This window comes from Aquarana catesbeiana, linkage group LG09 (assembly GCF_042186555.1).
Source record: "Aquarana catesbeiana isolate 2022-GZ linkage group LG09, ASM4218655v1, whole genome shotgun sequence".
NCBI lineage: Eukaryota > Metazoa > Chordata > Amphibia > Anura > Ranidae > Aquarana > Aquarana catesbeiana.
In genome coordinates, this window is record NC_133332.1 from 39,326,862 (window position 1) to 39,344,126 (window position 17,265).

Consider the following 17,265-nt stretch of genomic DNA (forward strand, 5'->3'; position numbering starts at 1 on the left):
TACCAGGACTGCCACCCTAAAGTAAAGCTGGAATTGTGGCAACGCCAGTCCTCCCTAGGACAGGGGGAGCTGGAGCGTCTTCCTTGCCAGTCTCGGAGCTTTCCCAGCCCAGACAAAAGTGGAAACAAAGGAATCCAATTTTTGAAAAAAGCCTTTGGGAATGAGGCACGGAGTGTTCCTAAAAAAGTAGGTGAACTTGAGGACCATTTTTACCAAGTTCACTCTGCCCACCGGAGACAGCAGCAGGGTCTTCCAAATTTGGCATTTTGGCCTTTCAGGAGGGGGGAAAGGTTATCCTCCATGTAGGCTTGGGGGGACTCTCTAAAAATTACCCCGAGAAATTTAAATTCATCTACCCATTGGAGTGGTGTGTTGGTAGCCACCTTGGGGCCCGAGCGATTAAGGGAAAAAAGGACTGACTAATCCCAGTTGACGTGAACCCCAGAGTACCTGCCGAATTGATCTATTATCTCAAGTGCAGAGCTCAGGGAGGCTCCTGCATCGGCCAAGTACAGCAGGGTGTCATCCGCGTATAGTGAGATTTTTTTCTTGAAGCACTCCAACCTGTTTTCCCTTGACCTGTGGATTTTGGCATAGGAGGATTGCCATGGGCTCAATTGCCAGGGCAAAGAGTCCCGGGGACAGGGGACAACCCTGCCTGGTACCCTTATGCAGACTAAAGGGGCCATTACCCGTATCTGGGCAGTCGGATCCCTGTATAGAAGTTGAATCCAGGAGATAAACCTGGGCCCAAATCCAAAGCGCTCCAATACCTCCCATAGGAAAAGCCACTCGACAGAGTCGAATGCCTTTTCGGCATCAAGTGCCGCCACCACACCCGTATCCCCCTCTGCAGCTAAGTCTATATGGGTAAATAGCCTACGAATATTGATGTCCATTCCTCTGACATAAAGCCAGACTGATCCAGGTGGACCAAGGCCATGATCACCCGGCTCAGCCTGGTCACCAAGATTTTGGCCAGTGATTTGGCATCCACATTGATCAGGGAAATCGGCCGATTGGACTTGCAGAGTTCGGGATCCTTACCCGGCTTAGGGATGACCACTATCACCACCTCTGACATGGAAGCTGGCAGGATCCCATCCCTCAATGAGACCAGGAGCATGGAGTGAAATTTGGGGGCCAGTTCCTCAGCATACATTCGGTAAAATTCAGTGGGGAACCCATCTGGGCCTGGTGTTTTCCCGGCCTGGAGTGAGGAGATGGCCTGGTGTACCTCCTGGAGGGTAATGGGAGAGTCAAGTTGATCTCTATATGTTTCAGTCAGAACAGGGAAGTCTACATCTGAAAGGTATATATGCAGATCCTCCATAAAGTAGTCAACCCGAGAAGAGTAAAGTTCAGTATAGTAAGACGCAAAGCCCTCATTGATCGCCCTGGAGGAAGTCTGTCTGACCCCATCTCCGTCAACCAGTGATGGGACACTCATAGAGGCCGAATGTTCCATGATCAACCACGCCAGCAATCTACCCCCCCGTTCACCCTCCTCAAAGATCCTCTGCGTCTGCTGGAGCAGCTTCTTTTTGGTAAGTGATGTACGGATCAGCATAACCTCCCTGGTGCTCTCCTGGAGCTTAGCATGAAGTTCTTGATCACCGTTTTGAGTATATTGCCGCTACAAAGAGGCGGCCCTATCCTCAGCCCTGACAAAGTCTGCCTTCTTCTGTCTACGGACTCCACCAATGAGTGATTGATAATGGCCTCTCGAGGAGGCCTTAAAGGCATCCCACACTACCGCTGCTGGGGCCGACCCAGGGTTAGTTGCCCAGTAGGCGTCCATTTGTATGCGGAGCCCAGAATCCACCCCCGGGTCAGAGATCCAGAATCTCGACAACCTCCACAATCTATCCGTGGGAGACCCCTCCAAGGATAGCTTGAGGAGCAGTGGTGCATGGTCGGATATACCCCTTGGAAGGATTGATATCTGCTGCACCCTGGGTAACAGAGGTCTCCCCGCATACATAAGGTCAATGCGTGAGAGAGTTCTGTGAGTGGCAGGTAAAAGATTTGTCTGAGGGATGTTGCCACCTCCACAGGTCCATTAGCCCATATGTTTCTGCCCAGACCGATAATTCTGAGGTAGGTCCTCCCGTGGATTTAAAGCGGTCTAGCCCGGGATTAGGCGACATGTTAAAGTCCCCCGTAATCAATAGGTTATCTGTACCATACTTAGCAAGAAGGGGGCCCAGTTTATGGAGTAATCTGATTGAGGCAGGGGGAGGAATATAGACACCCACCAGCACCACCTCCAGGCTCTCTACCATCGCATGCATTATTATATATCGTCCATCCGGGTCGAGCACAAGCCCCAGAAGCCGAAACAGTAGGGACTTGCGCACAAGTATGCTAACCCCCTGGCAAAGTTTGAATATGTTGAATGGTAGTGATGACCAACCCAGGGTTTCTTAAGGCTAAGGATCTTCCTCCCCACCAAGTGGGTCTCCTGGAGGACACAAATGTGAGGGTTATGGGATATTAGAAACTGGAACACCAGTGACCGCTTCACTGGGGAATTAAGACCCCTTGTATTCCATGAGACCAGTGTTAACGATGACATTTAGGTGCCCAATATATCAATAATGGAGAGCATTCAGGGGAATGGCCCGACCCGGATGGAACAAAAGCAGTAGACAACCACATTGTACAAAGAGAGTAGCCCCTATGGGGCGGTAAAATTGCAGGTCCAATTGACTGTGTCAAAAATACATTTGCAGAATAAACAGTAAAACTTAAACTAAAATGAAAACAGTAACAAAACACCCCCCCTCCCCGCCAACCCCCCCAGAACAGCGGGTGGCTTCTCTTCCCAAAAATGGCATGGCAACGGGGGTAACGTGTGCAAGAAGGCTAATTAAGCATGACCCATAACAGCCTGGGCCGTCCGGATTATATTTTATGGTGCTGGTCTCCCAGCAAGCTGGGGTTACAAAACTTGGTGCAGCTATACAAAGGTTTCCTGAGAAGAAAGAAAAATGTTAGTATAAACTTCTGGTTCGGATAAAATGTTCCACAGTGCATGGCAAAGGGGAGAAGGAGGGGGGGGCCGCCGCTGAAAAATCCTTTCAAAGTTCCCCTATGCAGGGAGATACCGGATACTATGTCCCCCTCACCCCTTAAGCAGGGGAAGGAAGAGGGCTGGACAAGGGGGGGGGGAGTGGGGGGGAATTGCCACGCCACTTCAATACCAGTGTCAAGGAAAGGATTAATAACACACATCAGGGCAGCTATACAAAATTTTCCTGAGAAGGAAGTAAAGTTTTAGTAAAAGCTTCTGCTTTGGGTAAAATGTTCCACAGTGCATGGCAGTGCATGACAAAGGGGGAGAAGGAGGAGGGGGGGCTCAGCTGCCCTCAGCCCTCAGCAGGGAGATACCTGATACTATGTCCCCCTCGCTCTCTATGCAGGGGAAGGAAGAGGGCTGGACGGGGGGGGGGGGGGGGGGCATGTCACCACATTCCCAGTGTCAAAGGGAGGATTAAGAACAAACATCAGGGAAATCCAGAAAGTCGCATGTAAGTGTTCGATCTGTAAGATTAGATTTCAACAAAGATCTGTAGATATTGTAATGTACTTGCTTCATCCCTCACGGATCGTGTCCAGCCAGGAAGATGCCTCCTCAGGCGATGTGAAGAATCTCACCCATTCTCCATCTTGAACCCGAAGTCTGGCGGGGAAAAGCATGCTATACTGTCGATTTTTGGCACGAAGACCGGAGCGGACATGGTCAAATGATTTTCTCTGACGCTGTGTCTCAATGTAATAGTCCGGAAATATAAGGAGCTTAGCATTCTCAAACTTGAGATCCCCACACTTCTGGCCTCCCTCAGGATAAGGTCTCGATCTCGGTAATTCAGCAATTTGAAGATGAATGTTCGCGAGGGAGCCCCTTGTGGACCTCTAACTGTAGGAATCCTGTGGGCCCGCTCCACCACAAACTGAGGGGAGAAGGTAGCCCGAGGCAAGAGGGATCTCAGTAGCTGCTCTGTAAACAAAGTAGTGTCCTTCCCCTCTGCCCCCTCAGGTAGACCAATAATCCACAAGTTGTTGCGTCTGTTGTGATTTTCAGCATCTTCAGCGCACGATTCTAGGTGTTTGACTCTGAACTTTAATGAATGGAGGTCAATTACAATTTTTGATCTACTATTTCACAGCAGGGCCTGTTCCTGCACTCAACAAAAGTATCTGTGAGGCTTTACAGTGTTGTGCCACCACCATCACCGCCTAAGGCCCAATTTTTCTACCCTTGTTTAACAGGGGCATGTAATTACAATTCTTGATATAATATTTCACAGCAGGGCCCATTCCAGCGCCCACCAAGAGTAACTGTGAGGGCTTACAGTGTTCTGGTACCACCAACACCTAAGGCCCAATTTTCCACAGTAGGCCGTATAGTATAAACAGTATAAACAGGCGCCCCCCTATTTTCCAACATCCGACTTACAAACGACTCCTACAAACGGAGGGAGACAACAGGAAGTGAGAGGAAATCTACCACTAGGAACGGAAATTCTCTCTTGTAAGACTTAATATGGGAAAAAGGTGTCTCCCCACTGATACTATCACCAATCCTTGTTTCCCTAATAACCCAAAATTTACTAAATCCAATTGTCATTGGGACAGAAAGTGAGGTGAAATCTTCTGAACAGGGGCACAGACAGCAAAACAAATGTTACAGGGGTGATGATAACCCTTCCCTATGTTATCCAAAAAGCTTAAAAATAGATTTTTTAGCTGGAGCTACACTTACAAAATGCACCTCTTCCAAATTACAAACAGATTCAACTTAAGAACAAACCTATAGTCCCCATCTTGGTTGTAACCCGGGGACCGCCTGTACTGCTGCTGTTCAGAGTATATAGGGCCTGGGGGGCCCACACTTTTTTTTTTTAATCTGGGTGTGGGGTTCACCTTAATATCCATACCAGACCCAAAGGGCTTGATAATGGGCTGGGGGGGGGGCAACATTACATTACAGCAGCAAGCAGTTTTAAATGACTTTTTTTTCCTTTCGAAATGTCATTTTGTGCTCCCGAAAAAATGGACGTTTTTAAGACTTTGTTTGCATTGATACATGTCCCCTGGGGCAGGACCCAGGTCCCCAAACACTTTTTATGACAATAACTTGCATATTAGCCTTTAAAATTAGCACTTTTGATTTTTCAAGTTCGAGTCCCATAGACTTTAATGGGGTTCGCATGTTCACACAAATTTTTGGTCTGTTTGCATGTTCTGCCGCGAACTGAACCGGGGGGTGTTTGGCTCATCCCTACTTGTCATTATAATAAAGCATTTTCATGATTACCGATCTAGAGTGTCCCCCTGGGGTGGAACTTTAAAGGGCACTCTGTGGGCTCTCTCAATCAAAAAAAGATGTGAAAAAATGTCTATCCCAAATCTTTCCCTGAGCCATTTGTCCAGGAACTCTGCTGGGTGGGAGCCCTCACACCGCTCCGGAAGGCCCACCACACTCACATTCACATGTTCCTGTGCAGCCTGTTTTCCATTTCATCCATTTTAGATTTATACAGGCCTATTTGATCTTGCATTACTTTGAACTCCTGCTTCATTGGATATAGATTGTACTCAACGTGGCTTAACCTCTCCTCCAAAGTAGTTGTCCTCTCCCCCATTTTTTGTAGCTCTTGGCTCATGGAAAATAACTCTTCCTTAATGCCCTTTAACTGATCACACAAACTACTCAGTGAGCCTTTACAGGCATTAACAATACGTCCTTCAGTGTTGGTTCAACATCAATTGGTGCGTTTAAATCAGGAGCTATTTCAGTCACATTTCCCAGGGTATCACCCTCAGGGCCTTTTTTTCTTACAGTTTTTGTGGTGGATAATGCTGCTGACATTTGACCGTGGCTTTTTCTATCCCCAGGAGCTCCTACTTGGGATTTCGCTTGGGTTTGCTGGTTACCTTTTGCTGGTGACTGTGTGGGGGTATGCGAAAACCTCTCCAACTTGGCTGCTGCTGCCACCTGGTTCCCCTTCTCCTTGGCCGAGCGTGTAGTTTGGGAGCCTGGATTCTCCTGGTGCGGCTGTTCCTCCCCCTTTTTTTCTTGTCATGGCTGGCTGTTGAGACACTTTTCTCTCTTTTTTCCCCCTTGCAGAGATTTATCATGCTAGTCCCCGCTTCCCTTATCGGCCCTTCATCCTGCTGGGCTGTGCTGATTGACTCCAGGAGGCTTCCCCACACTGAACATGGCAAACAATGCGTGCCTTGCCCCTTCTCATGGGATCTCGGGCCGTTGCCGGGGTTACCAGAGTAACACAAGGAGCCGCTTGAGATTACACATGCTATCGCACTGCACAAGAGGTGGACGGCTGGAGTCTGCTATCCGCTTGCTTGTTACTCTGTCTGGCCCGACACCTTCGCTCACGCAAGCCTCATAGCAGGTACACAGGGCGGGCTCAGATTGGAGAAAAAAGCAAGCCGATCTGGGCCGAGTAGGATGGCTATGGGGGATGGAGCAGGGAGAGACCTCACACACTGCTGCTCACTCCAACCCTTGTGAAGGGTAAAAGCAGTGAACCTGATGGGAAACCTAAGATGCAAAATAAATGCATAAGAAAGAAAAGTGACTAATGTTGAATGTAAATAGATTGTAAAAGTGAAAATTATGAAAATAATAATAGTACCTTATTTTGGTTGCTCCTATTTCTCTTTTTTACTTTTTATTATATTTATTTTTTATTTTTTTCTTCCTTTTTTTCACTTTTTATTTAGGGAATCTTGGATTTTTCCTGTTGTTTTTCTTTTTCCTTTTTTTCTTTGATGCAGCCTAGAACTCTTAATATAGGCTCTTGGAATATTCAGGGGAAGAGTGATCCCATTAAAAAAGCCACTGTTTTTTCTGTATTGGAGACATATGGAGTGGAACAGATATGCCTGCAGGAGACACACCTCACAAAAGACACTATGTCACAATTTCGGAGTAAGAAATCTCATAATCAATATCGTTCAGTTTACTCCTCCTATTCTTTTTTTTTTTTTTTTCCAACCTCCTCAAGAAATTGGCCTAAACAACCCCTGGTGGAAACCTATCCAAACTTCTATTAAGTTTGTCATCAAAATCATTAAAATCCCCCACCACTCATTAAAATCTATCTTATCCTCCACAAATTCGAGTAGGCTATACAGAATCTCCAGTTTAAAGGGGGTAGGAATGTACACATTTGCCAACACATATGGTTTGGTCTCTATTAAGCAATACAAGAAGATAAAACAGCCCAGTACATCTAAACTGACCTCCCTGCAGGAGAATGACACTCCTCTCTTTACCATTATGCTCACCACCTAGATAGTATAGGCTCTTGGAATGCAGTATCTGGATGGAAAGGGTGGGCAAAGTTGAGAACTTTCGATGAGGGTCAGTCACAGCTCCCTCAGCTCTTTTAACTCCTGCTGCACTGGAAGATTACAGAAAGGAGATTACAGAGAGGAGGAATATTTCCACGAAACCAGGAGACAGCAGCACAAGAGATGTGAATAAAGGTATAAATGGTGTGCTTGTTCAAAAACCTACTATTGGTGTAAAAATAAGCAGAGTGATATATCAAACATATATAATCATCAAACTACAAATAATAAAAAACATTTATAATCTGACTGTTGAAAAATTGATTAAATAAAGTCCATAATGTGATATCCAACATAACGGTGAAGATTTAATTCCAAAGCAAATCCAGTGAAGAGAAAAAGTATAATGCATCCACCTCCTCCAATAGATGAAATGGCTGCTCACCTCAAGGGCTGACTATAAAGGGTTGATTTAACCACTATTTAATTGGTAAGGTACTTGGTAAGGGATTGAAATTTGCACATAAATAAAATCTTAGTAAGTTTGATACATATGTTGATATTCAGAAATACACTAGAAAGCTGAATATTCAGAAATATATGTTAAATAAACCTGTGTCTACCATTACGAGAGCCACCAATGTAACCAGTGAGTTCGCGAATATGCACTTGAGGAATAAATCACTTTTTAATCCACCTATTTTTAACAATGAACATGTTGAGATTTTTAACCAAATGGTATTGCAGGATCTTGGAAGATTACAACTAAAAAGAATGAAAGACCCAAAGGATATTAAACAAGGAATCAAAGAACTGGAAGAGAGAAAGAATTTAGTTATTAGACCAGCAGACAAGGGGGGTAAATGTTTTGTCGAAGGAATATTATAACAATGAGCTAACTGGACAATTAAATGACCCTTCCATGTATTTGAAATTGATAGGAGATCCAACTAGGAAATACAAAAAGGAACTAGAGGGCGTGATACAGTTGGGCACTCGAAAAAAGATTCTAAATGAGAGAGGGGCTAAATATTTGTTGCCCCAAGCTTCGGGTACCGGTTATTTATACCATACCAAAATTACACAAGGATCAGACTCATCCACCAGGAAGGCCCCATTGTTAATGCTATACAATCGGTGAATGCAAGACTAGGAGAATACATTGACCATTTTTTCCAACCGCTGGTCCCAAAGACTCGATCATATTTACGGGGCACTAAACATCTAATACAGATTTTGAATAAGATAGAAGTGGAGAATAAACATTTACTCCTAGCCACAGCTGTATCAGCACTAATACATGATTATTGACCATGATGAGGCTATTAAAGCATCAAAATGGGCATTGGATACTTTTAGCGATTTGGCATCAAAACAAAAATCTTATCTACTTAAATGTTTAGAATATGGACTCAGACATAATTATTTTTGGAACAATTCAGACTACTACAGACAGATTAAAGGTATTGCCATGGGTGCTAGTTATGCGCCTAGTGTAGCCAATTTTTTATGGCAAAGTGGGAAGAGGAAAGTTTATACAAGAATTCCTCTAAGGAACTCCTATTTTACAGGAGGTTCCTGGATGACGTGATACTTATCTGGACAGGTGATGAGGCGAGTCTAAAAGATTTCTTCCAGCGGTTGAATAATAATGAGAAAAATGTTCGTCTGTCATTGGAATATCATGAGGAAATTATTGGATCTTAGTCTTGAAATACAAAACCGGAAATTTATTACCAAGACCTTTTTCAAACCGGTAGACCGTAATAGCTACATTCCCATTGATAGCTGTCATCATGACCATGATCAATGTCCCAAAGGGCCAACTAATTAGATTACACAGGAAGTGCACTAATTAATATGATTTCAATCAACAAGCGAAGTTAATTGGGAAAAGATTCATACAAGAGGAGACGATGGAGATTTTATTAATCGTAAAACTGAAGAAGTAACCAGTTGGGATCAAGCAGAAGCTTAGTCGAGGAATGACCCAAAGGTCGGTAACGAGTGGTAGTTTGGATAAGGACAGCTGCAGGTATGCAAAGAAGCAAGATATCAGCTGGAGAGAGCACAATAATCTGGCAAACAGGAAGTGCAGAGACATGGCTAAAATCAGGAAGTTCATAAGAGGAGCAAGAAGTTCAAAGTTCCCCTAATGCCACGTACACACGAGTGGACTTTGCGGCAGACTTGGTCCGGCGGACTTTGATGGACTTTCCGAATGAACGGACTTGCCTACACACGATCAACCAAAGTCTGATGGATTCGTACATGATGACGTACGACCGGACTAAAACAAGGAAGTTCATAGCCAGTAGCCAATAGCTGCCCTAGCGTCAGTTTTTGTCCGTCGGACTAGCATACAGACGAGCGGACTTTTCGACTGGACTCGAGTCCGTCGGAAAGATTTGAAACATGTTTCATTTCTAGGTCTGTCGAACTTTTGGGAAAAAAAAGCCCGCTGGAGCCCACACATGATCGAATTGTCCAACGGACTACGGTCCGCCGGACCAAGTCTGCCGTAAAGTCCACTTGTGTGTACGCGGCATAAGAGATCAGATAGGGAACTCTCAGCAAGAAGAGCTACTGCTGGACGCATCAGAGTTGTGGCTTCAGACCCCGATCCTAACACATCCCGTTGGCTGGTTGAACACAGAGGAGAGAAAGGTACATCAGTAACCACCCCCCTCTGTGACAAATAAAACCATGAGTGACAAGAATTTTGTCACTTCCAGTTTCTGTTTGTTGCTTACAAGCTGTTACTGGATTGCAAAGCATCCGTTTAAAATGATTAAACTGATCTTTTTGATCAGAGGCTTTTGAGGGCAGAGTAGAGATCTGGGGTCAAATAGACCCCAATTTCTCAATAAAGAGTACCTGTCACTGCCCATGTTGTCACAAGAATTTAAAAATGTAACACATACTGTAGGTCACCTATGTAGATTTTTAGGTATCGCAGCTTGTTGCCATTCCACGGACATGTGCAGTTTTAAAGCATGACATGTTAGGTAATTATTTGCTCAGCATAACATTATCTTTTATGTTTTACAAAAAATGTTGTATTATATTGTGATTATGTGCACTAAAATTCATTAAGGTGTATTTTTTCCTGACCATTTGCATTTGATAAATGGCTGCTAAAATATTGTGCGACATAAAAAATTGCAACAACCACTATTGTATTCTCCAGAGCCTTTGCTTTCAGAAAATATATCATTTTTGGGGGTTCCAAGTAATTTTCTAGTAAAAAAGATTTTTAAACATAAGAGAAATGTCAGTATCGGCCCGGGTAGCAAGTGGTTAAATAGTTTAGACCAGCTTTTTAACTTAAATACAATTTATGTGTCAGCTCTGTATCATACTATATTATCTACAGCTACATACGGTATGCGGTGCTGTGTTCCAGCAGTTGTACCGGGGCTTCCTATTTGCTGCATAACAACACTGAGTCAGGCTGAGTCTCAGCTATTCAGAGGAAGCCTTATATTTTTATCAACAAATACAAGGCTTCTTTTGACTGATGGATGACATCACAATTTCCACTGCAGCTAATTACAGAAGCATACCTCCCAACTTTTTGAGATGAGAACACCTCTTAGCAAAGGTATGTAGGCATTAGACACCCCTCGCCACGCCCCCTTAAAGGCAATTTAGGCCAGGTTCACACTGGTACAACATGACAGTCGTACGACTGTCGATCCGACTTTGCCCTGCGACTTCATGTCCAACTTCCATGCGACTTCAATGAACGGGATCCGACTTCGATCCAACCATACCAGGCCCTTTGAGTCTGGTATGAATCTTGAGGGGGGTATCCCGTGCCAAAAAAAAAAACAGCATGTGGTCCCCTCAAGACCTTTAACAATGGGGACCCCAGATCCCCCCCCCCACATTGTACCCCTACTCATTCACCCAAAAAAGTGTCAAAAATAAAAACAGTACACAGGTTTTCGACAAAGTCCTTTATTAAAAATGAAGAATGTCCCCTGTCGTAACTCCGTGTCTTCTGTCTCCAGTGAGGTCTACTTCCTCTGGTTTTTCTCCCTCCGGTGATGTCTTCTTCCTACGCTAATGTCTTCTTCCTCTGGTTCTTCATGACCTGCTGGGCTGCATGCTCCGATATGGATCTAGGGGGGGGGCTTTTTTTTTTGTTTTATTTTGGCGTGGGGTTAACCTTCAAGATCCTCAGATCACAAGTCACATGCCACAGGTCGGATCAGCTAAGATGATGATCCGACTTGGATGCGAATAACATTAAAATAAATGGGCTGAAATCGTGCCCAAGTCAGACCAAAGCAGAGCAGGAACCTTTTTCAAACGGCTCTCATAGGGAATCATTGATTTATACACGTAATGTGACATGTGCTCCCAAAGTTGGAGCGTATGTCGCACCAGTGTGAACCGGCCCTTATACAAAAAATAATTAGTTAAACCCATAAGTGCTCTTTTTTATCACTACTATTCTATTATATTGGCTTTTGAAATTTACAAATTCAACAGTTTAGAAATTGGATGAAAGGTTTAGCACTGGGAAACACTATTTGAAAGATAAATAGTGCATTTTATATACAACTATATAGATCAGACCAAAAGGAGGGACAAATGAGGAGGAAAGAGGGACAGAGGGACAGAGGGATTTTGTTCCAAATCAGGGACAGTTGGGAGCTATGCAGAAAGCCTTGTATTCATGACTGCTGAGGTGCAATAAAACCAGGTCCACACCATGATCCATCCAACTTAGACCTTACCCCTTCTTCCCATCCAATAAAGACCACTTACCACCATTCATGTTGGAAAGGGCAAGGCCACAGCTTTTATTAAATTCAACTCTTTAACAACTTAAACATACATTTAACATTCCACAGTGCCAGTCACAGTAGCACTGTGAGAACTCAGTTCCGACTGGTGGAAAGGGAGATAACTGAGGGGCCTGTCCTTACCATAAGTGCCGGACTGCCGTCTATCTCCCAATTAGCGTGAAGGGCGTACCTCTTACCGCCGTGTTTTGCTGGCAAGGTCACCAAAAACCGTAGCAAGCTGTGACGTACCAACCATATAAAGGGGCGGGAGGGTGGGCAGCTCTTACCGATCTTCTTCACCAAAAGACCCAGAATCCCCTGGGGCAACCACCTTAGTGAGCTCAGGCCCAACCCCACTCCGTCCCCCACCAATCCACCGTGACCCCTAGTCACCATACTCCGCCCTGGTTATGCCCCCAACAGTCAGGGCTCTCTTTCCCAATGGGTTCAAGAGGCCTGCATGACTGCTGAGGTGCAATAAAACCAGGTCCACACCATGATCCATCCAACTTAGACCTTACCCCTTCTTCCCATCCAATAAAGACCACTTACCACCATTCATGTTGGAAAGGGCAAGGCCACAGCTTTTATTAAATTCAACTCTTTAACAACTTAAACATACATTTAACATTCCACAGTGCCAGTCACAGTAGCACTGTGAGCACTCAGTTCCGACTGGTGGAAAGGGAGATAACTGAGGGGCCTGTCCTTACCATAAGTGCCGGACTGCCGTCTATCTCCCAATTAGCGTGAAGGGCGTACCTCTTACCGCCGTGTTTTGCTGGCAAGGTCACCAAAAACCGCCACCCGCCTGTCAGTAAGCTACTGACTGGCATCCCACCGCAGCCAGCGCCTGTTCCACGCCCCTCTGGAGACCCAAATTAAAAATATCCAGCCCAATGTCATTCAGATGAACTCCATCCCTCCGCAACAAATCGCGATTATCACCCTCCAGGTCCCTGTGGCGGACCACTACACCCCCTATCTGGCGCACAAACTTAGCCACTTGGGCATTGACCTTCCTACGAAAATGTTCTAGAAGGGGGCCAGGGACATCACGCGCCCATACCGAGCGGGGCACGATTTCCGACCAAACAACTGTCAGGTTATTAAAGAAAGCACAACATTGGGCAATGTCACTTTTTACAGCAGATATGATGTCCACGGATCGCATATATCCAACGTCACTCCCACCCGCATGTATGACCAGGATGATGGGACCAGAAACGTGGGCACGAAGTTGCTGACACTCCTGAAGAACCTGAGTCCAACGTAACCCACGCAACCCGATCCATCGTATCCTCGCCACATCGTAGGAGAATCCCAAGTTCCTGCCGTAAGTTCGGATCTCCGCCCGGCGAGCGGCCCAGTATACGAAAGAATCCCAGAGGATCCAAATCTGTGCCGGAAAGGAACCTGGAAATCAACACAACAGATGTGGTCGGACATACAGCGAAAAACGAGAAGACTCCCATCTACCCAAACGCTGAAGTTCCGTATCAGAGAAACCCAAACCCGACGCGGCGGTCGCTGCGCCAATGCGAAAAGAGTGGGTGGAAAATTCCTTTGCAGGAAAACCCAAAATCTCCAGACAACGACGAAAAACGCGCAAAAATTGAAAACGGCTGAGAGAAGTTGCATCAGCATGGACAAAAAATGTAGGGGACAGGGGGCGCGAAGGCACGAAAGAGAGGGCCAGGGACACCGGACAAAAGGGGCCGCCGCAATAATGCAAGACTACCCGGCGGCTCTTGCCAAAACAATCAGTCTTGGATGAACGCAAGAAAATGGTGGCACTTCGGTGCGACAACGCCACGTCCTCCCATAGGATGCCCCCCGGAATCAATTTTGACTTAGACACCAATTCGCCAATACGAAAGGCACCAAAGAAAGCCCAAGAAAAAGCTACCCTGAAAAGGAGAGTCTCATATTCCGATGAACATACATTCGGAAGAAGAGACAAGATGCCCAAAAGAATCTGAACAGATATAGGGCGTCTGGTATCCGGGAGGTGCGTAACCCGCTTCCAACCCCGGATAACCCGCCGGACAAGAAAAGCTTTCGTTACGTCCTCCCACCCTAAGAGCTGGAACCAAAATGATAGGGCCGACAACGCAGAAGAGACCGTCGACCCGGAAACGCCTTTTTCCGATAGAAATAATAAATAGGCAAATAAGGTTAAACGACGGTCATCCGGAGAATAAATGTTAAACTCACCGCCCGACGCCTGGACCCATTCATGCCAAACCCGGCAGTACGCCGCCCACGTCTGCGAGGAAAGCGACGACCGGAGGAGCTCAGTCAAACGCCGGAAACGAGGTTCCATAAGTGGGCCGGACAGGGGAGGCCCTCCAAAGAAGCCATCGGAGCCAGTGTTCGAAAACGGCAAAACTGTTGACGAGAAAGAGCATCGGCAATATCATTAGAGGTACCCGGCACATGCCTAGCCCTAACGCAGATATTGAAACGTAAACATTTTAAAACTAAAAACCGTAGCAACGAAACGACCGGAGGAGAACTGGCTGACTGTTTATTCACCACCTGCACCACACTCATGTTATCCGACCAGAAGACCACCTGGTGATTGCGCAACCTTTCACCCCAGAGCTCAACAGCAACAATAATTGGAAACAGCTCCAGCAGGGTGAGGTTGCGCAGCAAATCCATGTGGGCCCATGAGGCCGGCCAGCGTTCAGCAGCCCATTCCCCTTGAAAGAAAGCGCCGAACCCACAGGAGCCTGCAGCATCGGTATATAGCTCCAGCTGTAAGTTCGGTACTTCCTCCCGCAACCAGCACGACTGTCCATTGTAAGTCTGCAAAAATGATAGCCATATCCCCAAGTCATCCCTCATAGGCTTGGTGATCCTGACATAGTGGTGAGGGGCAGTTATGCCCTTCGTGGCCCATGACAGTCGCCTACAGAAAGCCCTCCCCATCCGGATGACCCTACAGGCGAAAACCAGATGACCCAGCAACGACTGTAGCTGTTTCAGCTGTAATTTCTTCGCCCCTTTCGCCAAGCGGACCAACGAGAGGAGCCTGGACAACTTGTCACTAGGCAGCCTAAAAACCATCGCCACCGTGTCTATCTCAATACCTAAAAAAGACAGGACTGTGGCGGGACCCTCCGTCTTGTCAGCGGACAACGGGACGGCGAAAAGCCGGCATGTATCCTGAAAAACAGTGAGCAGCCGCAGACACCGCCCACTGCCCGCTGGACCCACAAAAAGAAAGTCATCAAGATAATGCAGAATGGACTGAATACCCGCCTCCTGGGTGACCACCCAGTCAAGGAAGCTACTAAATAGCTCAAAAAAATAACACGAGATGGCACAACCCATAGGGAGGCACATGTCGAAAAAATAGCTACCCTGAAAGTAGCAACCCAGGAGGTGGAAACAGTCCGGATGGACCGGGAGGAGGCGAAATGTGGACTCAATGTCCGCTTTTGCCAGAAGGGCAGACTGTCCCGCTGCCCTGACCAGCTGAAGCGCCCTGTCAAAGGACGCATAGTGCACTCTGGATTCCTCCCTGTCAATGCCATCGTTCACCGAGGAGCCAGAAGGGTAGGAAAGGTGATGAATGAGGCGAAACTTTCCCTCCGCCTTGTTCGGGACCACGCCGAGAGGGGATACCCTCATGTTGTGGAAAGGAGGGAGATCAAAGGGGCCTGCCATTCTTCGCAGTTCCAATTCCCTCCAGAGCTTCTCGGCCACGACGGACTCAAATTCTTCCGCCGATTTTAAGTTGTGAGACATGGTCGGGGCGTCCGATGGGGTAAAGGGGATCCAGAAACCGCGGTCCAGACCGTCCCGCAGAATCAGGGCCTCTCTACGAAGGGGGTACCGGTCTAGCCAAGGAAGCATCTTTATGACGTTCACCGGCGTCCTCCGGCTTAAGAATGTCGGTCTTGGCTCCGGGTCTGGAAAACGACTGTTTTCCCTTTCGAAAACACTTACTGGCGGGGTGAGCCCCTCCACAACTGGAGCACTCATGCCTGAAACGACAGGCGGAGTACCACTTGCAGTGGCTTTCGTTGAAAAGCCAGCAGATACCCTTCTTTGGAGCGGCCGACGCTCCGGACTGAGGGGCGCCGACCGCGGACTGAAAGGACGAAGGCCTGTGAGGGCACATAAGCAGCAACCACAGGCTACCGTCCTGACAATCAAAACGAAATTCCCGACGTGCCGCCATTTTCTGCCGAAATTGAGTGTCATAATGGAACCAGCACTGACCCCCATAGACCTTGTATGCACCCCAAATAAGGTCTAAATAGCAAAATAACGAAGTGGCCAGCTCCGGGAACCGCTCACAGAGCACTCCCGCATAGGCACAAAACCCCTGCAGCCAGTTCCCGAATGTTCTAGGAAGCTGTTTGGGTTTGTCACCCTGCGCCGATACGTCAACCCGTCGAGATTTGTCGATCGTCTCCCTATCCGGCGGAACGAGGGTAAGAAAGTCGACAAATTCGCGACGCCACATCTTTTCTTTTGTTTCGTCCGCCAAGTGGGTACCCGTCGGCAACACTGCCCATAACGCACCCCCATAAGCGGAGGTAGGGTTGGGAGATCCCGAGACACCCATACTAGAGAGAACTGATTTCACAACCGACGCTATGCGGTCATCCGGGCCCGATACGGAAGAATCAGCAGCTCTACCCCAAATTAACTCACAGTCATACTCACTTGGACGAGGAGGCATCGCGGGTGATGGACGATCGGCCACCGGGCCCGGCAGCGAATCCGGCTCCAAGGCGATCCCGGAGGACTGTAAGCGTAGGCGGGCCGCGTAATCTGCTGGGCTGTCCCAACTCAAGGAAAGGTCCAAGGGCGGGGGTCCAACCACGGACCCGGTCGAATCCGACTGACCATGGACAGAGGCTGAGCAACGGCAGGTACACCTGTCTGCTCCTCTTGTTTGACCCGGGGCGGATGCCGCCGCCAGCCCGGGTCTGGAGCTGAGATCCCCCGCCCTGGCGGGCGCAGGGGGATGATGTTGGGCAACCGGTGCAGGCATCCCATCAGGACCGCCAGCCCGGACGGGGGCGTAGGGAAGCGGTTGCCCCACCGCTGGGGTGGAGGTCAAACGCACCCGGCTGGCCTCCGCCCTGCGGGGCGCAGGAGGCTGCCGGTGTGCACG